This window comes from Schistocerca piceifrons, chromosome 2, assembly GCF_021461385.2.
Source record: "Schistocerca piceifrons isolate TAMUIC-IGC-003096 chromosome 2, iqSchPice1.1, whole genome shotgun sequence".
Taxonomy (NCBI): Eukaryota; Metazoa; Arthropoda; class Insecta; order Orthoptera; family Acrididae; genus Schistocerca; species Schistocerca piceifrons.
The window spans coordinates 1,122,001,976-1,122,023,488 of record NC_060139.1 but is presented as its reverse complement, the minus strand read 5'-3'; positions in this window follow the sequence as shown (position 1 = coordinate 1,122,023,488).

Genomic DNA, 21,513 nt, shown 5'->3' with positions numbered 1-21,513 from the left:
TATAAGTAGGGGGAAGCAATATATTCGATACCTCATCCAGAAACGGACCCTTTCGAAACCTGGCGAGGAAGCTACACCGCGATGCAGAGCACCTCTCTTGCAGAGTCTGCCACTTGAGTTTATTAAACATCTCCGTAACGCTATCACGGTTACCAAATAACCCTGTGACGAAACGCGCCGCCTTTCTTTGGATCTTCTCTATCTCCTCCGTCAGACCGATCTGGTACGGATCCCACACTGATGAGCAATACTCAAGTATAGGTCGAACGAGTGTTTTGTAAGCCACCTCCTTTGTTGATGGACTACATTTTCTAAGCACTCTCCCAATGAATCTCAACCTGGTACCCGCCTTCCCAACAATTAATTTTATATGATCAATCCACTTCAAATCGTTCCGCACGCATACTCCCAGATATTTTACAGAAGTAACTGCTACCAGTGTTTGTTCCGCTATCATATAATCATACAATAAAGGATCCTTCTTTCTATGTATTCGCAATACATTACATTTGTCTATGTTAAGGGTCAGTTGCCACTCCCTGCACCAAGTGCCTATCCGCTGCAGATCTTCCTGCATTTCGCTACAATTTTCTAATGCTGCAACTTCTCTGTATACTACAGCATCATCCGCGAAAAGCCACATGGAACTTCCGACACTATCTACTAAGTCATTTACATATATTGTGAAAAGCAATGGTCCCATAACACTCCCCTGTGGCACGCCAGAGGTTACTTTAACGTCTGTAGACGTCTCTCCATTGATAACAACATGCTGTGTTCTGTTTGCTAAAAACTCTTCAATCCAGCCACACAGCTGGTCTGATATTCCGTAGGCTCTTACTTTGTTTATCAGGCGACAGTGCGGAACTGTATCGAACGCCTTCCGGAAGTCAAGAAAAATAGCATCTACCTGGGAGCCTGTATCTAATATTTTCTGGGTCTCATGAACAAATAAGGCGAGTTGGGTCTCACACGATCGCTGTTTCCGGAATCCATGTTGATTCCTACATAGTAGATTCTGGGTTTCCAGAAATGACATGATACGCGAGCAAAAAACATGTTCTAAAATTCTACAAGAGATCGACGTAAGAGATATAGGTCTATAGTTTTGCGCATCTGCTCGACGACCCTTCTTGAAGACTGGGACTATTTGCGCTCTTTTGCAATCGTTTGGAACCCTCCGTTCCTCTAGAGACTTGCGGTACACGGCTGTTAGAAGGGGGGCAAGTTCTTTCGCGTACTCTGTGTAGAATCGAATTGGTATCCCGTCAGGTCCAGTGGACTTTCCTCTATTGAGTGATTCCAGTTGCTTTTCTATTCCTTGGACACTTATTTCGATGTCAGCCATTTTTTCGTTTGTGCGAGGATTTAGAGAAGGAACTGCAGTGCGGTCTTCCTCTGTGAAACAGCTTTGGAAGAAGGTGTTTAGTATTTCAGCTTTACGCGAGTCATCCTCTGTTTCAATGCCATCATCATCCCGTAGTATCCGGATATGCTGTTTCGAGCCACTTACTGATTTAACGTAAGACCAGAACTTCCTAGGATTTTCTGTCAAGTCGGTACATAGAATTTTACTTTCGAATTCAATGAACGCTTCACGCATAGCCCTCCTTACGCTAACTTTGAAATCGTTTAGCTTCTGTTTGTCTGAGAGGTTTTGGCTGCGTTTAAACTTGGAGTGGAACTCTCTTTGCTTTCGCAGTAGTTTCCTAACTTTGTTGTTGTACCACGGTGGGTTTTTCCCGTCCCTAAAAGTTTTACTCGGCACGTACCTGTCTAAAACGCATTTTACGATTGCCTTGAACTTTTTCCATAAACACTCAACATTGTCAGTGTCGGAACAGAAATTTTCGTTTTGATCTGTTAGGTAGTCTGAAATCCGCCTTGAATTATTCTTGCTAAACAGATAAACCTTCCTCCCTTTTTTTATATTCCTATTAACTTCCATATTCAGGGATGCTGCAACGGCCTTATGATCACTGATTCCCTGTTCTGTACATACAGAGTCGAAAAGTTCGGGTCTGTTTGTTATCAGTAGGTCCAAGATGTTATTTCCACGAGTCAGTTCTCTGTTTAATTGCTCGAGGTAATTTTCGGATAGTGCACTCAGTATAACGTCACTCGATGCTCTGTCCCTACCACCCGTCCTTAACATCTGAGTGTCCCAGTCTATATCTGGTAAATTGAAATCTCCACCTAAGACTATAACATGCTGAGAAAATTTATGTGAAATGTATTCCAAATTTTCTCTCAGTTGTTCTGCCACTAATGCTGCTGAGTCGGGAGGTCGGTAAAAGGAGCCAATTATTAACCTATTTCGGTTGTTTAGTGTAACCTCCACCCATAATAATTCACAGGAACTATCCACTTCTACTTCACTACAGGATAAACTACTACTAACAGCGACGAACACTCCACCACCGGTTGCATGCAATCTATCCTTTCTAAACACCGTCTGTACCTTTGTAAAAATTTCGGCAGAATTTATCTCTGGCTTAAGCCAGCTTTCTGTACCTATAACGATTTCAGCTTCGGTGCTTTCTATCAGCGCTTGAAGTTCCGGTACTTTACCAACGCAGCTTCGACAGTTGACAATTACAATACCGATTGCTGCTTGGTCCCGCATGTCGGGACTTTGCCCCGCACCCGCTGAGGCTGTTGCCCTTTCTGTACTTGCCCAAGGCCATCTAACCTAAAAAACCGCCCAGCCCACGCCACACAACCCCTGCTACCCGTGTAGCCGCTTGTTGCGTGTAGTGGACTCCTGATCTATCCAGCGGAACCCGAAACCCCACCACCCTATGGCGCAAGTCGAGGAATCTGCAGCCCACACGGTCGCAGAACCGTCTCAGCCTCTGATTCAGACCCTCAACTCGGCTCTGTACCAAAGGTCCGCAGTCAGTCCTGTCGACGATGCTGCAGATGGTGAGCTCTGCTTTCATCCCGCTAGCGAGACTGGCAGTCTTCACCAAATCAGATAGCCGCCGGAAGCCAGAGAGGATTTCCTCCGATCCATAGCGACACACATCATTGGTGCCGACATGAGCGACCACCTGCAGATGGGTGCACCCTGTACCCTTCATGGCATCCGGAAGGACCCTTTCCACATCTGGAATGACTCCCCCCGGTATGCACACGGAGTGCACATTGGTTTTCTTCCCCTCTCTTGCTGCCATTTCCCTAAGGGGCCCCATTACGCGCCTGACGTTGGAGCTCCCAACTACCAGTAAGCCCACCCTCTGTAACTGCCCGGATCTTGCAGACTGAGGGGCAACCTCTGGAACAGGACAAGCAGCCGTGTCAGGCTGAAGATCAGTATCAGCCTGAGACAGAGCCTGAAACCGGTTCGTCAGACAAACTGGAGAGGCTTTCCGTTCAGTCCTCCGGAATGTCTTTCGCCCCCTGCCACACCTTGAAACGACCTCCCACTCTACCACAGGTGAGGGATCAGCCTCAATGTGGGCAGTATCCCGGGCAGCCACAGTCGTAGTCCGATCGGGGGATGCGTGGGACGAGCTGGCCGTCCCCGACAAACCCCCATCCGGACCCCCACAGTGATGCCCATTGGCAACAGCGTCAAGCTGTGTGACCGAAGCCAACACTGCCTGTAGCTGGGAGCGAAGGGATGCCAACTCAGCCTGCATCCGAACACAGCAGTTGCAGTCCCTATCCACGCTAAAAACTGTTTAGCAAAGAACGTCTTAACTAATTTACAGAGAGCGCAAACAAATCGACAAAATTTAAACGGTTATTAAAATACAAGATTGCCTAGTAAATGCAGTAATGCTGCTACTTGCGCACTGCTGACACTGCTAGGCGGCGGAAGGAGACTAAGCGAAATTACACTATTCAGGTACTAAAACGCAATGCTACACTCTCAAATACTATAATACGCCCGAAATTTATGAATTAAACAATGCAAGTACCAAAAACACGCAAAGAAATTAAGAATTAAACTATGTAACAAATGAGTGAGCTAGGAGTATACGACTTGCTGCTCAGCTGCTTATCCAAGGCGGCAGGGAGCACACTCATTGTTTGTGGTGTGTTTTTGAGCGTTACGTGGGAGATCAGTATAAGATTCCGATGCACTACTGCAGCTTTACTCTATCCCTTGCACCTTCACATTGACGATGAAACACAGAAATTGCGTCGGGATTTGATACAAAAGGCACAATGCCGACTTAACCACAGGAAGAGATGTCTTCTCAATGTTTGTGGTTTGCTTTGAGCGTTTCCTGGGAGATCAGTATCAGATTCCAATGCAGTACTGCAGATTTACTCTACCCCTTGGTCCTTCAGATTAACTATGAAACTCAGAAATTGCGTCGGAATTTAATACGATAGGCACAATGCCGACTTAAGTACAAGAGGAGTAAATCGTCTCATTGTTTGTGGTGTGTTTATGAGCGTTACCTGGGAGATCAGTATTAGATTGCGATGCACTACTGCAGCTTTACTGTATGCCTTGGACCTTCACATTGACGATGAAACACAGAAATTGGGTCGGGCATTAATACAAAAGGCATAATGCCGTCTGAAGTACAAGAAGTGTAAATCTTCTCATTGTTTGTGGTTTGCTTTGAGCTTTTCCTGGGAGATCAGTATTATATTCCAATGCACTACTGCAGCTTTACTCTATCCGTTCGACCTTCACATAGACGATGAAACACAGAAATTGCGACGGGATTTAATACAAAAGGCACAATGCGGACATTAGTTCTAGAGGATTAAATCTTCACATTGTTTGTGGTTTGCTTTGATCGATTCCTGGGTGATCAGTATTAGATTCCGATGCACTATTGCAGCTTTACTCTATCCCTTGCATATTCACATTGACGATGAAACACAGAATTGCGTAAGGGTTTAATTCAAATGGCACAATGCCGACTTACGTACAAGAAGAGTAAATCCTCTCATTGTTTATGGTTTGCTTTGAGTGTTTCCTGGGATATCAGTATTACATTTCGATGCACTACTGCAGCTTTACTCTATCCCTTGGACCTTCACATTGACGACGAAACACAGAAATTTCTACGGGATTAAATAATATATGCACAATGCCAACAATAGTACAAGAATAGTGAATCTTCTCATTGTTTGTGGTTTGCTTTGAACGTTTCCTGGGATATCAGTATTAGATTCCGATGCACTCATGCAGCTTTACTGTACCCTTTGGACCATCACATAGACGGTGAAATACAGAAATTGCGTCGGGATTGAAGACAAAATGCACAATGCCGACTTCAGTACAAGAGGAATAAATCTTCACATTCATTGTGGTTTGCTTTGAGCGTTTCCTGGGTGATCAGTATCAGATTCCGATGCACTAATGCAGCTTTACTCTATGCCTTGGATCTTCACTTTGACGATGAAACACAGAAATTGCGTCGGGATTTCATACAAAAGGCATAATGCTGACTTAAGTACAAGAAGAGTAAATCTTCTCATTGTTTGTGGTTTGCTTTGAGCGTTTGCTGGGAGATCAGTATTACATTCCGATGATCTACTGCAGCTTTACTCTATCACTTGGACCATCACATTGTCGATGAAACACATAAATTGCGTAGGGATTTAATACAAAAGGTACAATGCCGACTTAAGTACAAGAGGAGTAAATCTTCTCATTGCTTTTGGTTTGCTTTGAGCGTTTTCTTGGAGATCAGTATTAGATTCCGATGCACTACTGCAGCGTTACTCTATCCCTTGGACCTTCACATTGACGATGAAACACAGATATTGCGTCGGGATTTAATACAAAAGGCAAAATGCCGACTTAAGTACAAGAAGAGTAAATCTTCTCATTGTTTGTGGTTTGCTTTGAGAGTTTCCTGGGAGATCAGTATTAGATTCCGATGCACTACTGCAGCGTTACTCTGTCCCGTGGAGCTTCACATTGACGATGAAACACAGATATTGCGTCGGGAATTAATACTAAAGTGCCTTTTGTAACAAATCCCGACTAAAATACAAGAAGTGTAAATCTACACATGGTTTGTGGTTTGCTTTGAGCGTATCCTGGGAGATCAGTATTAGATTCCGACGCACTACTGCAGCTTTTCTCTATGTGTTGGACCTGCATACAAAAGGCATAGTGCCGACTTAAGTACAAGAAGAGTAAATCTTCTCATTGTTTGTGGTTTGCTTTGAGCGTTTGCTGGGAGATCAGTATTACATTCCGATGCACTACTGCAGCTTTACTGTATGCCTTGGACCTTCACATTGACGATGAAACACAGTTATTGCGTCGGGATTTACTACAAAAGGCACAATGCCGTCTTAAGTAGAAGAAGAGTGTATCTTCTTACAGTTTTTGGTTTGCTTTCAGCGTTTCCTGTGAGATCCTTATTAGATTCCGATTCACTACCGCTGCTTTACTCAATCCCTTGGACCTACACATTGACGATGAAACACAGAAATTGTTTGCTTTGAGCGTTTCCTGTGAGATCAGTATTAGATTCCGATCCACTACTGCAGCTATACTCTATCCCTGGGACCTTCACATTGACGATGAAACACAGATACGGCGTCGTTATTTACTACAAGAGGCACAATGCCGACTAATGTACAAGAAGAGTAAATCTTCTCATTGTTTGTTGTTTGCTCGAGCGTTTTCTGGGAGATCAGTACTACATTCCGATGCACTGCTGTAGCTTTCCTCTATCCCTTGGACCTTCACATTGACGACGAAACACAGAAATCGCGCCGGGACTTAATAGAAAAGGCACAATGCAGACTTATGTACAAAAAGAGTAAATCTTCTCATTGTTTGTGGTTTGCTGTGTGCGTTTCCTGGGCGATTGGGAGATCAGTATTAGTTCCGAAGCACTACTGCAGCTTTACTCTATCCCTTGGATCTTCACATTGACGATGAAACACAGAAATATCGCCGGGATATAATACATAAGGCACAATGCCGACTTAAGTACAAGAAGTGTATATCTTCTCATTGTTTGTGGTTTGCTTTCAGCATTACCTGGGAGATTAGTATTAGATCCGATGCACTACTGCAGCTTTACTCTATCCCTTGGGCCTTCACTTTGACGATCAAACACAGAAATCGCGTCGGGATTTAATACATAAGGCACAATGCCGACTCAAGTACAAGGAGAGTAAATCTTCTCATTGTTTGTGGTTTGCTTTGAGCGTTTCCTGATATATCAGTATTAGATCCGATGCACTACTGCAGCTTTACTCTTTCCCTTGGACCTTCAAATTGACGATGAAACACAGAAATTGCGTCGGTATTTAATACAAAAAGCACAGTGCCGACTTAAGTACAAGAAGAGTAAATCTTCTCATTGTTTGTGGTTAGCTTCGAGCGTTATTTGGGAGTTCAGTATTAGATTCCTATGCACTACTGCGGCTTTACTCTATACCTTGGACCTCCACATTGACCATGAAACACAGATATTGCATCGGGATTTAATACAAATGGCACAAAGCCGACTTAAGTGGAAGAAGAGTAAACCTTTTCATTGTTTGTGGTTTCTTTGAGCGTTTCCTAGGAGATCAGTATTAGATTTAGATGCACTACTGCAGCTTTTCTCCATCCCTTGGATCTTCACATTGACGATGAAACACAGAAAGTACGTCGGGAATTAATACAAAATGCACAATGCCGACTTTAGTACAAGACGAGAAAGTCTTCTCATTGTTCTGGTTTGCTTGGAGCATTTCCAGGGAGATCAGTATTAGTTCCCGATGCACTACTGCAGCCTTACTCCATCCCTTGGACCTTCACAATGACGATGAAACACAGACATTGCGCCGGGATTTATTACGGAAGGCACAATGACGATTTCAGTCCAAGAAGAGAAAATCTTCTTATTGTTTCTGGTTCGCTGTGAGCGTTTCCTGGGAGATCAGTATTAGTTCCGAAGCACTACTGCAGTTTTACTCTATCCCTTCGACCTTAACATTGACGATGAAACACAGAAATTACTTCGGGATTTAATGCAAAAGGCACAATGCCGACTTAAGTACAAGAAGAGTAAATCTTCTCATTGTTTGTGGTTTGCTTTGAGCGTATCCTGGGATGTCACTATTAGATTCCGATGCACTACTGCAGCTTTACTCTATCCCTTGGACCTTCACATTGACGATGAAACACAGAAATTGCGTCGTGGTTTAATACAAAATGCCCAATGCCGACTTAAGTACAAGAAGAGTAAATCTTCTCATTGTTTGTGGTTTGCTTTGAGCGTTTCCTGGGAGATCAGTATTAGATTCCGATGAACTACTGCAGCCTTACCCTATCCCTTGGACCTTCACATTGTCGATGAAAAACAGAAATAGTGTAGGGGTTTAATACAAAAGACAAAATTCCGACTTAAGTAAAAGAAGAGTAAATCTTCTTATTGTTTTTGGGTAGCTTTGAGCGTTTCCTGTGAGATCAGTATTAGATTCCGATGAACTACTGCAGCTTTACTGTATCCCTTGGACCTTCACATTGACTATGAAACACAGTTATTGCGTCGGAATTTACTACAAAAGGCACAATGCCGTCTTAAGTACAAGAAGAGTATATCTTCTTATAGTTTTTGGTTTGCTTTCAGCGTTTCCTGTGAGATCGGTATAAGATTCCGATTCACTACCGCTGCTTTACTCAATCCCTTGGACCTACACATTGACAATGAAACACAGAAATTGTTTGCTTTGAGCGTTTCCTGTGAGATCAGAATATAGATTCCGATGCACTACTGCAGCTATACTCTATCCCTGGGACCTTCACACTGACAATGAAACACAGATATGGCGTCGTTATTTACTACAAAAGGCACTATGCCGACTTATGTACAAGTAGAGTAAATCTTCTCATTGTTTGTTGTTGGCTCGAGCGTTTCCTGGGAGATCAGTACTACATTCCGATGCACTGCTGCAGCTTTGCTCTATCCCTTGGACCTTCACATTGACGATGAATCACAGAATTTGCGCCGGGACTTAATAGAAAAGGCACAATGCAGACTTAAGTACAAAAAGAGTAAAGCTTATCATTGTTTGTGGTTTGCTGTGGCGTTTCTTCGGCGATTGGGAGATCAGTATTAGTTCCGAAGCACTACTGCAGTTTTATTTTATCCCTTGGACTTTCACATTGACGAAGAAACACAGATATTACGCCGGGAATTAATACAAGAGGCACAACGCAAACTTAAGTAGTAAGGGAGTAAATCTCATTGTTTGTGGTTTGTTTTGAGTGTTTCCTGGGAGATCAGTAATAGATTCCGATGCACTACTGCAGATTTTCTCTATCCCTTGGACCTTCACATTGACGATGAATCACAGAAATTGCGTCTGGAGTTAATATAAAATGCACAAGACGAGAAAGTCTTCTCATTGAACTGGTTTGCTTGGAGCATTTCCAGGGAAATCAGTGTTAGTTCCCGATGCACTACTGCAGCCTTACTCCATCCCTTGGAACTTCACATTGACGATGAAACACAGACATTGCGTCGGGATTTAATACAGAAGGCACAACGACGATTTCAGTCCAAGAAGAGAAAATCTTCTTATTGTTTCTGGTTCGCTTTGAGCGTTTCCTGGGAGATGAGTATTAGGTTCCGATGCACCACTGCAGCTTCACTCTATCTCTTGGACCTTCACATTCACAATGAAATACAGATATTGCGTCGGGATTTAATACAGAAGGCACAATGACGATATCAGTACAAGAAGAGAAAATATTCATATTGTTTCTGGTTCGCTGTGAGCGTATCCTGGGAGATCAGTATTCGATTCCGATGCACTACTGCAGCTATACTCTATCCCTTGGACCTTCACATTGACGATGAAACACAGACATTGCGTCGGGATTTAATACAAAAGGCACATTGCCGACTTAAATACAAGAAGAGTAAATCTTATTGTTTGTGGTTTGCTTTGAGCGTTTCCAGGGAGATCAGAATTAGTTGCCGATGCACTACTGCAGCCTTACACTATCCCTTGGACCTTCACATAGACGATGAAACACAGACATTGCGTCGGGATTTAATACAAAAGGCACATTGCCGACTTAAATACAAGAAGAGTAAATCTTATTGTTTGTGGTTTGCTTTGAGCGTTTCCAGGGAGATCAGAATTAGTTGCCGATGCACTACTGCAGCCTTACACTATCCCTTGGACCTTCACATAGACGATGAAACACAGACATTGCGTCGGGATTTAATACAAAAGGCACATTGCCGACTTAAATACAAGAAGAGTAAATCTTATTGTTTGTGGTTTGCTTTGAGCGTTTCCAGGGAGATCAGAATTAGTTGCCGATGCACTACTGCAGCCTTACACTATCCCTTGGACCTTCACATAGACGATGAAACACAGACATTGCGTCGGGATTTAATACAAAAGGCACTTTGCCGACTTAAGTACAACAAGAGTAAATCTCATTGTTTGTGGTTTGTTTTGAGCGTTTCCTGTGAGATCAGTATTAGATTCCGATGCACTGCTGCAGATTTTCTCTATCCCTTGGACCTTCACATTGACGATGAATCACAGAAATTGCGTCTGGAGTTAATATAAAACGCAACATGCCGACTTAAGTACAAGATGAGTAAAACTTCTCATTGTTTGTGGTTTGCTTTGAGCGTTTCCTGGGAGATCAGTATTAGTTCCGAAGCACTACTGCAGCTTTACTCTATCCCTTGGACCTTCCCATTGACGATGAAACACAGAAATATCGCCGGGATATAATACAAAAGGCACAATGCCGACTTAAGTACAAGAAGAGTATATATTCTCATTGTTTGTGGTTTGCTTTGAGCATTTCCTGGGAGATCAGTATTAGATCCGATGCACTACTGCAGCTTTCCTCTATCCCTTGGACCTTCCCATTGACGATGAATCACAGAAATATCGCCGGGATGTAATACAAAAGGCACAATGCCGACTTAAGTACAAGAAGAGTATATATTCTCATTGTTCGTGGTTTGCTTTGAGCATTTCCTGGGAGATCAGTATTAGATTTCGATGCACTACTGCAGCTTTACTCTATCCCTTGGGCCTTCACATTGACGATGAAACAGAGAGATTGCGTCGGTATTAAGTACAAAAGGAACAATACCGACTTAAGTACAAGAATAGTAAATCTTCTGATTGTTTCCGGTTTGCTTTGAGCATTTCCTGGGAGATCAGTATTACTATCCGGTGCACTACTGCAGCTTTAATCTATCCCTTGGAACATCACATTGTCGACGAAACACAGAAATCGGGTCGGGATTTAATACATAAGGCACAATGTCGACTCAAGTACAAGGAGATTAAATATTCTCATTGTTTCTGGTTTGCTTTGAGCGTTTCCTGATATATCAGTATTAGATCCGAAGCACTACGCAGCTTTACTCTTTCAATTGGACCTTCTAATTGACGATCAAACACAGAAATTGCGTCGGTATTTAATACAAAAAGCACACTGCCGACTTAAGTACAAGAAGAGTAAATCTTCTCATTGTTTTTGGTTTGATTTGAGCGTTTATTGGGAGATCAGTAATAGATTCCGATGCACTACTGCAGCTTTACTCTATCCCTTGGACCTTCACATAGAAGATGAAAAACAGAAATGGCGTCGGGATTTAATTCAACAGGCACAAAGCCGACTTAAGTACAAGAAGAGTAAATGTTCTCATTGATTCTGGTTTGGTTTGAGCGTTTCCTGGGAGATCAGTATTAGATTCCGATTAACTACTGCAGCTTTACTCCATCCCTTGGACCTTCACATTGACGATGAAACTCAGAAAGTGCGTCGGGAATTAGTATAAAATGCACAATGCCGACTTTACTACAAGACGAAAAAGTCTTCTCATTGTTTCTGGTTTGCTTTGAGCATATCCTGGGAGATCAGTAATAGATTTCGATGCACCACTGCAGCTTTTCTCTACCTCCTGGACCTTCACATTAAGGATGGAACACAGAAATTGGGTCGGGATTTAATACAAAAGGCACATTGCCGACTTAAATACAAGAAGAGTAAATCTTATTGTTTGTGGTTTGCTTTGAGCATTTCCAGGGAGATCAGTATTAGATTCCGATGCACTACTGCAGCTTTACTCTATCCGTTGGACCTTCAAATTGACGATGAAACACAGAAATTGCGTCGGTATTTAATACAAAAAGCACAATGCCGACTTAAGTACAAGAAGAGAAAATCTTCCCATTGTTTGTGGTTTGCTTCGAGCGTTTCCTTGGAGTTCAGTATTGGATTCCGATGCACTACTGCAGCTTTACTCTATCCCTTGGGCCTTCACATTGACGATGAAACAGAGAGATTGCGTCGATATTGAATACAATAGGCAGAATACCGACTTCAGTACAAGAATAGTAAATGTTCTCATTGTTTGTGGTTTGCTTTGAGCATATCCTGGGAGATCAGTATTACATTCCGATGCACTACGGCAGCTTTACTCTATCCGTTGGAACTTCACATTGTCGATGAATCACAGAAATCGCGTCGGGATTTAATACATAAAATCACAATGCCGACTTAAGTGCAAGAAGAGTAAATTTACACATTGTTTTTGGTTTGCTTTGAGCGTTTCCTGGAAGATCAGTATTAGATTCCGATGCACTACTGCAGCTTTACTCTATCCCTTGGACCTTCACATTGACGATGAAAAACAGAAATGGCATCGGGATTTAATTCAACAGGCACAAAGCCGACTAAAGTACAAGAAGAGTAAATCTTCTCATTGTTTCTGGTTTGATTTGTACGTTTCCTGGGAGATCAGTATTAGATTCCGATTAACAACTGCAGCTTTACTCTGTGCCTTGGTCCTTCACATTGACTATGAAACACAGAAATAGCGTCGGGATTTAATACAAATGGCACAAAGCAAACTTAAGTGGAAGAAGAGTAAATCTCTTCATTCTTTGAGGTTTCTTTGAGCGTTTCCTAGGAGATCAGTATTAGATTCAATTGCACTACTGCAGCTTTACTCCATCCCTTGGACCTTCACATTGACGATGAAACACCGAAAGTGCGTCGGGAATTAATACAAAATTCACAATGCCGACTTTAGTACAAGACGAGAAAGTCTTCTCATTGTTTCTGGTTTGCTTTGAGCTTATCATGGGAGATTAGTAATAGATTCCGATGCACCACTGCAGCTTTACTCTATCTCTTGGACCTTCACATTGACGATGAAACACAGAAATCGCGTCGGTATTTAATACAAAAAGCACAATGCCGATTTAAGTACAAGAAGAGTAAATCTTCCCATTGTTTGTGGTTTGCTTAGAGCGTTTCCTTGGAGTTCAGTATTAGATTCCGATGCAGTACTGCAGCTTCACTCTATCACTTGGGCCTTCACATTGACGATGAAACAGAGAGATTGCGTTGGTATTTAATACAAAAGGCACAATACCGACTTAAGTACAAGAATAGTAATTCCTCTCATTGTTTGCGGTTTGCTTTGAACATTTCCTGGGAGAACAGTATTACTATCCGGTGCACTACTGCAGCTTTACTCTATCCCTAGGAACCTCACATTGTCGATGAAACACAGAAATCGCGTCGGGAGTTAATACATAAGGCGCAATGGCGACTCCAGTATAAAGAGAGAAAATCTTCTCATTGTTTGTCGTTTGCTTTGAGCTTTTCCTGGGAGATCAGTAATAGATCCCGATGCACTACTGCAGCTTTACTCTATCCCTTGGACCTTCACATTGACGATGAAACACAGATATTGCGTCGGGATTTAATACAAAAGGCACAATGCCGGCTTAAGTACGGGAAGAGTAAATCTTCTCATTGTAGGTGGTTTGGTTCGAGCGATTCCTGGGAGTTCAGTATTAGATTCCAATGCACTACTGCAGCCTTAGCCTATATCTTGGGCCTTCACATTGACGATGAAGCAGAGAGATTGCGTCGGTATTGAATACAAAAGGCACAATACCGACTTAAGTACAAGAATAGTAAATGTTCTCATTGTTTGTGGTTTGCTTTGAGCATATCCTGGGAGAACAGTATCACATTCCAATGCACTACTGCAGCTTTACTCTATCCCTTGGAACTTCACATTGTCGATGAATCACAGAAATTGCGTCGGGATTTAATACATAAGGCACAATGCCGACTTATGTACAAGAAGAGTAAATATACTCATTGTTTTTGGTTTGCTTTGAGCATTTCGCCGGAGATCAGTATTAGATCCCGATGCACTACTGCAGCTTTACTCCATCCCAAGGACATTCACATTGACGATGCAACACAGAAATTGCGTCGGGATTTAATACAAAAGGCACAATGCCGACTTAAGTACACGAAGAAAAAGTCTCCTCATTGTTTGTGTTTTGCATTGAGCGTTTCCTGGGAGATCAGTATTAGATTCCGATGCACTTCTGCAGCTTTACACCATCCCTTGGAACATCACATTGACGATGGAAAACAGAAAATGCGTCGAGATTTAATACAAAAGGCACAATGACGACTTAAGTACAACAAGAGCAAATCTTCTCAATGTTTGTGGTTAGCTTTGAGCGTTTCCTGGGAGATCAGTATTAGATCCCGTTGCACTACTCCAGCTTTACTCTATCCTTTGGGACTTCACATTGTCGATGAAACACAGAAATTGCGTCGGGATTTAATACAAAAGGCATATTGCCAACTAAAGAACAAGAAGAGTAAATATTCTCACTGTTTGTGGTTTGCTTCTAGCGTTTCCTGGGAGCTCAGTATTAGATTCCGATGCACTACTGCTGCTTTAATCTATCCAATGCGCCTTCACAATGACGATGAAAGAGACATATTGCGTTGGTATTGAGTACAAAAGGCACAATAACGGCTTAAGTACTTCAAGAGTAAATCTTCTCATTGTTTTTTTTTTATTTGCTCTGAGCGCATCCTGGGAGATCAGTATTAGATTCCGATGCACTACTGCAGGTTTACTCTATCCCTTGGACCTTCACATTGACGATGCTACACAGAAATTGCGTCGGGATTTAATACAAAAGGCACAAAGCCGACTGAAGTACAAGAATAGGAAATCTTCTCATTGTTCGTTGTTTGCTTTGAGCGTTTCCTGGGAGATGAGTGTTAGATTCCGATGCACTACTGCAGCTTTACTCTATCCCAAGGACCTTCATATTGACGATGACAAACAGAAGTTGCGTAGGGGTTTAACACAAAGAGTAAAATGTGACTTAAGTGCAAGAAGATTAAATCTTCTTAATGTTTTTGGTTTACTTTGAGCGTTTCCTGGGAGATCACTATTACATTCCGAAGCACTTCTGCAGCTTTACTGTATCCCTTGCACATTCACATTGACGATGAAACACAGTTATTGCGTCGGGATTTACTACAAAAGGCACAATGCCGTCTTAAGTAAAAGAAGAGTATATCTTCTTATAGTTTTTGGTTTGCTTTCAGCGTTTCCTGTGAAATCGGTATTAGATTCCAATTCACTACCGCTGCTTAACTCAATCCCTTGGACCTACACATTGACGATGAAACACAGAAATTGTTTGCTTTGAGCGTTTCCTGTGAGATCAGTATTAGATTCCGATGCACTACTGCAGCTTTACTGTATCCCTGGGACCTTCACACTGACGATGAAACACAGATATGGCGTCGTTATTTACTACAAAAGGCACAATGCCGACTTATGTACAAGAAGAGTAAATCTTCTCATTGATTGTTGTTGGCTCGAGCGTTTCCTGGGAGATCAGTACTACATTCCGATGCACTGCTGCAGCTTTGCTCTGTCCCTTGGGCCTTCACATTGACGACGAAACACAGAATTTGCGCCGGGACTTAATAGAAAAGGCACAATGGAGACGTAAGTACAAAAAGAGTAAATCTTCTCATTGTTTGTGGTTTGCTGTGGCGTTTCGAGGGCGATTGGGAGATCAGTATTAGTTCCGAAGCACTACTGCAGTTTTACTCTAACCCTTGGACTTTCACATTGACGAAGAAACACAGAAATTACGTCGGGAAATAATACAAAAGGCACAATGCAAACTTAAGTAGTAAAAGAGTAAATCTCATTGTTTGTGGTTTGTTTTGAGTGTTTCCTGGGAGATCAGTAATAGATTCCGATGCACTACTGCAGATTTTCTCTATCCCTTGGAGCTTCACATTGACGATGAATCACAGAAATTGCGTCTGGAGTTAATATAAAATGCACAATGCCGACTTTAGTACAAGACGAGATAGTCTTCTCATTGATCTGGTTTGCTTGGAGCATTTCCAGGGAAATCAGTATTAGTTCCCGATGCGCTACTGCATCCTTACTCCATCCTTTGGACCTTCACATTGACGATGAATCATAGAAATTGCGTCTGGAGTTAATATAAAATGCAACATGCCGACTTAAGTACAAGATGAGTAAAACTTCTCTATGTTTGTGGTTTGCTTTGAGCGTTTCCTGGGAGATCAGTATTAGTTCCGAAGCACTACTGCAGCTTTACTCTATCCCTTGGACCTTCACATCGACGATGAAACACAGAAATATCGCCGGGATATAATACAAAAGGCACAATGCCGACTTAAGTACAAGAAGAGTATATATTCTCATTGTTTGCGGTTTGCTTTGAGCATTTCCTGTGAGATCAGTATTAGATCCGATGCACTACTGCAGCTTTACTCTATCCACTGGACCTTCAAATAGACGATGGAACAAAGGAATTGCGTCGGTATTTAATACAAAAAGCACAATGTCGACTTAAGTACAAGAAGAGAAAATCTACCCATTGTTTGTGGTTTCCTTCGAGCGTTTCCTTGAAGTTCAGTATTAGATTTCGATGCACTACTGCAGCTTTACTCTATCCCTTGGACCTTCACATTGACGATGAAACACAGAAATTGCATCGGGATTTAATACAAAAGGCACATTGCCGACTTAAATACAAGAAGAGTAAATCTTATTGTTTGTGGTTTGCTTTGAGCGTTTCCAGAGACATCAGTATTAGATTCCGATACACTATTGCAGAATACTCTATCCCCTGGACCTTCACATTGACGATGAATCACAGATATTGCATCGGGATTTAATATAAAATACACAATGCCGACATAAGTACAAGAAGAGTAAATCTTCTCATTGTTTGTGGTTTGCTTTGAGCGTTTCCTGGGAGACCAGTATTAGTTCCAAAGCTCTACAGCGGCTTTACTCTATTCCTCGGACCTTCGCATTGACGATGAAGTACAGAAATTACGTCGGGAGTTAATACAAGAGGCACAACGCCAACTTAAGTAGAAGAAGAGACAATCTTCTCATTGTTCGTGGTTTGTTTGAGCGTATCCAGGGAGATCAGTATTAGATTCCGATGCACTACTGCAGCTTTACTACATTCCTTGGACCTTCACATTGACGATGTATAACAGAATTTGCGTCGGGATTTAATACAAAAGGCACAATGCCGACTTAAGTACAAGAGGAGTAAATCTTCTCATTGTTTCTGGGTAGCTTTGAGTGTTGCCTGGGAGATCAGTATTAGATTACGATTAACTACTGCATCTTTACTCTATCCCTTTGACGTTCGCAATGACGATGAAACACAGAAATTTCACCGGGATTTAATACAAAAGGCACAATGGTGACTTATGTACAAGAAGAGTAAATCTTCTTATTGTTTGAAGTTTGTTCGAGCGTTTCCTGATAGATCAGTATTAGATTCTGATACACTACTGCAGCATTACTCTATCCCTTGGACCTTCACATCGACGATGAAACACAGAAATTGGGTCGGGATTTAATACAAAAGGCATAATGCCGACTTAAGTACAAGAACAGTAATTCTTCTCGTTGTTTGTGGTTTCCTTTGAGCGTTTCCTGGGAAATCAGTATTAGATTCCCATGCACCACTGCAGCTTTACTCTATCCTTGGACCTTCACCTTGACGATGAAACACAGAAATAGCGTCGGGATTTAATACAAAAGGTACAATACCGACGTAAGTACAAGAAGAGTAAATCTTCTCACTGTTTGTGGTTTCCTTTGAGCGTTTCCTGGGAGTTGGGTATTAGATTCCGATTCATTACTGCAGCTTTGCCCTATCCGTTGGACCTTCACATTGACGATGAAACTCAGAAATTGCATCGGGATTTAACAAAAAATGCACAATGCTGGTTTAAGTACAAGGAGAGTAAAGCTCATTGTTTGTGGTTTGCTTTGAGCGTTTCTTGGGAGATCAGTATTAGATTCCGTTGCACTACTACAGCTTTACTCTATCCCTTGGGACTTCACATTGTCGATGAAACACAGAAATTGCGTCGGGATTTAATACAAAAGGCATATTGCCGACTTAAGTACAAGAAGAGTAAATATTCTCACTGTCTGTGGTTTGCTTCGAGCGTTTCCTGGGAGATCAGTATTAGATTCCGATGCACTACTGCTGCTTGTCTCTATCCCATGCGCCTTCACAATGACGATGAAAGAGGCATTTTGCGTTGGTATTGAGTACAAAATGCACAATAACGGCTGAAGTACTTCAAGAGTAAATCTTCTCATAATTTGTGATTTGCTCTGAGCGCATCCTGGGAGATCAGTATTAGATTCCGATGCACTACTGCAGCTTTACTCTGTACCTTGGACCTTCACATTGACGATGAGTCACAGACATTGCGTCGGGAGTTAATATAAAATGCAAAATGCCGACTTAAGTACAAGATGAGTAAATCTTCTCATTGTTTGAGGTTCGTTTTGAGCGCTTCCTGGGAGATGAGTATTCGTTCCGAAGCACTACTACAGCTTTACTCCATCCCTTGGACTTTCACATTGACGATAAAACACAGAAATATAGCCGGGAAATAATACAAAAGGCACAATGCCGACTTAAGTACAAGAAGAGTATATCTTCTCATTGTTTGTGGTTTGTTTTGAGCATTTACTGGGAGATCAGTTTTAGATCCGATGCACTACTGCAGCTTTACTCTATCCCTTGGGCGTTCACATTGACGATGAAACAGTGAGATTGCGTCGGTATTTAATACAAAATGCACAATACCGACTTAAGAACAAGAATAGAAAATCATCTCATTGTTTTTGGTTTGCATTGAGCATTTCCTGGGAGATCAGTATTAGATTCCGATGCACTACTGCAATCCTACTCTATCCCTTGGACCTTCACATTGACAATGAAACACAGAAATTGCGTCGGGACTTAATACAAAAGACTAAATGCCGACTTAAGTACAACAAGAGTAAATCTTCTCATTGTTTGTGGTTTGCTTTGAGCGTTTCCCGGGAGATCCGTATTACATCCCGATTCACTGCAGCAGCTTTACTCTATCCCTTGGACCTTCACATTGACGATGAAACACAGAAATTGCGTCGGTATTTAATACAAAAGGCATAATGCCGACTTAAGTACAAGAAGAGTATATCTTCTCATTGTTTGTTGTCTGCTTTAAGCGTTTCATGGGAGATCAGTAAAACGTCCGAAGCACTAGTGCAGCTTTACTCTATCTCTTGGACCTTCACATTGACGATGAAACACAGAAATTGCTTCGGGATTTAATACATACGGCACAACGCCAACTTAAGTAGAAGATGAGTAAATCTTCTCGTTCTTCGTGGTTTGCTTGAGCGTTCCCTGGAAGATCAATATAAAATTCCGATGCACTACTGCAACTTTACCCTATCCCTTGGACCTTTACATTGACGATGCTACACAGAAATTGCGTCGGGATTTAATACAAAAGGCACAAAGCCGACTGAAGTACAAGAATAGGAAATCTTCTCATTGTTCGTTGTTTGCTTTGAGCGTTTCCTGGGAGAACAGTGTTAGATTCCTGTGCACTACTGCAGCTTTACTCTATCCCCTGGACCTTCATATTGACGATGACAAACAGAAGTTGCGTAGGGGTTTAATACAAAGAGTAAAATGTTGACTTAAGTACAAGAAGATTAAATCTTCTTAATGTTTTTGGTTTACTTTGAGCGTTTCCTGGGAGATCACTATTACATTCCGAAGCACTTCTGCAGCTTTACTCTATCCCTTTCACCATCACATTGACGATGAAACACAGAAATTGCGTCGGGATTTAATACAAAAGCACAATGCCGTTTTAAGTGTAAGAAGAGTAAATCTTCTCACTGTCCGTGGTTTGCTTTGAGAGTTTCCTGGGAGATCAGTATTAGATTCCGATGAACTACTGCAGCCTTACCCTATCCCTTGGACCTTCACATTGTCGATGAAACACAGAAATAGTGTAGGGGTTTAATACAAAAGACAAAATTCCGACTTAAGTAAAAGAAGAGTAAATCTTCTTATTGTTTTTGGGTAGCTTTGAGCGTTTCCTGTGAAATCAGTATTAGATTGCGATGAACTACTGCAGCTTTACTGTATCCCTTGGACCTTCACATTGACTATGAAACACAGTTATTGCGTCGGAATTTACTACAAAAGGCACAATGCCGTCTTAAGTACAAGAAGAGTATATCTTCTTATAGTTTTTGGTTTGCTTTCAGCGTTTCCTGTGAGATCGGTATTAGATTCCGATTCACTACCGCTGCTTTACTCAATCCCTTGGACCTACACATTGACAATGAAACACAGAAATTGTTTGCTTTGAGCGTTTCCTGTGAGATCAGAATATAGATTCCGATGCACTACTGCAGCTATACTCTATCCCTGGGACCTTCACACTGACAATGAAACACAGATATGGCGTCGTTATTTACTACAAAAGGCACTATGCCGACTTATGTACAAGTAGAGTAAATCTTCTCATTGTTTGTTGTTGGCTCGAGCGTTTCCTGGGAGATCAGTACTACATTCCGATGCACTGCTGCAGCTTTGCTCTATCCCTTGGACCTTCACATTGACGATGAAACACAGAATTTGCGTCGGGATTTAATACAAAAGGCACAATGCCGACTTATGTACAAGAAGAGTAAATCTACTCATAGGTTGTGGTTTGTTTAAATGTTTCCTGGGAGATCACTATTATATTGTGATGCACTACTGCAGCTTTACTCTACCCCTTCGACCTTCACATTGACGATGAAGCACAGAAATTGCGTCGGGATGTAATGCAAAAGGCACAATGCCGACGTAAGTACAAGAAGGGTAAGTCTTCTCATTGTTTGTGGTTGGCTTTGGGCGTTTCCTGGGAGATCAGAATTAGATTCCGATGCACTAGTGCAGCTTTAATCTATTTCTTGGACCTTCACATTGACAATGAAACACAGAATTTGCGTCGGGAATTAATACAAAATGCTCAATGCCGACTCAAGTGCAAGAAGAGTAAATCTTCTCTTTGTTTGTGGTTTGCTTTGAGCGTTCCTGGGGAATCAGTACTAGATTCCGATGTACTAGTTCAGCTTTACTATATACCTTGGACCTTTACATTGACGATGAAACACAGAAAGTGCGTCGGGATTTAATACAAAAGGCACAATGCCGACTTAAGTAAAAGACGAGAAAATATTCTCCTTGTTTGTGGTTTGCATTGAGCGTTTCCTGGGAGATGAGTATTAGATTCCGATGCACTAATGCAGCCTTACTCTATCCCTTCGACCTTCACATTGACGATGAAACATAGAAATTGCGTCGGGATGTAATGCAAAAGGCACAATG